This window comes from Muscardinus avellanarius (genome assembly GCF_963383645.1).
Source record: "Muscardinus avellanarius genome assembly, chromosome: 5".
Classification (NCBI taxonomy): domain Eukaryota; kingdom Metazoa; phylum Chordata; class Mammalia; order Rodentia; family Gliridae; genus Muscardinus; species Muscardinus avellanarius.
Window position 1 is genome coordinate 40,747,374 of NC_137790.1, and position 769 is coordinate 40,748,142.

Consider the following 769-nt stretch of genomic DNA (forward strand, 5'->3'; position numbering starts at 1 on the left):
AATAAGATTGACAAACTCTTGGCCAACCTAACAAAAAGAAAGAGCAAATCAACTCAAATTAATAAAATCAGAAATGAAAAGGGATACATCACTATAGACAGTGAGGAAATTCAAAGTCTTATCAGAAACCATTTTAAAAAATTATACTCCAATATGCAGGAAAACATGGAAGAAATTGATAGGTTTTGAAGCACATATAACCTACCTAAACTGAACCAAGAGGATATAGCAAACCTAAACCAACCAACAGTAAGCAAAAAAACAAAAACAGCAATAAAAATTCTGCCATCAAAGAAAATCCCAGGCCCAGATGTTTTTCCAGCCAAATTTGTACAAAACCTTCAGTAAAGAACTAATCCCAATACTTCACAAATTGTTCTGGGAAATTGAAAGAGATGGAACTCTCCCAAATTCTCTGTGATGCCAGTATCACATTAATCCCCAAACCAAATAAAGATACCTCAAGAAAGGAAAATTTACAGACCAATATCATTGATGAACAAAGATCCAAAAATTCTAAACAAAATATTAGCTATATACATTCAAAATAATATCAAGAGAATTGTATACCATGACCAAGTTGGTTTCATCCCATAAAAGCAAGGCTGGTTCAACATACACAAATAAATACATATTATTCACCACTTAATAGAACTGAGAAGAAAAAACTACATGATTATATCAATAGGTGATGAAAAAGTATTCGACAAAATCCAACATCCATTCATGTTAAAAAGACTGCAGAAATTGGAATAGAAGGAACATATTT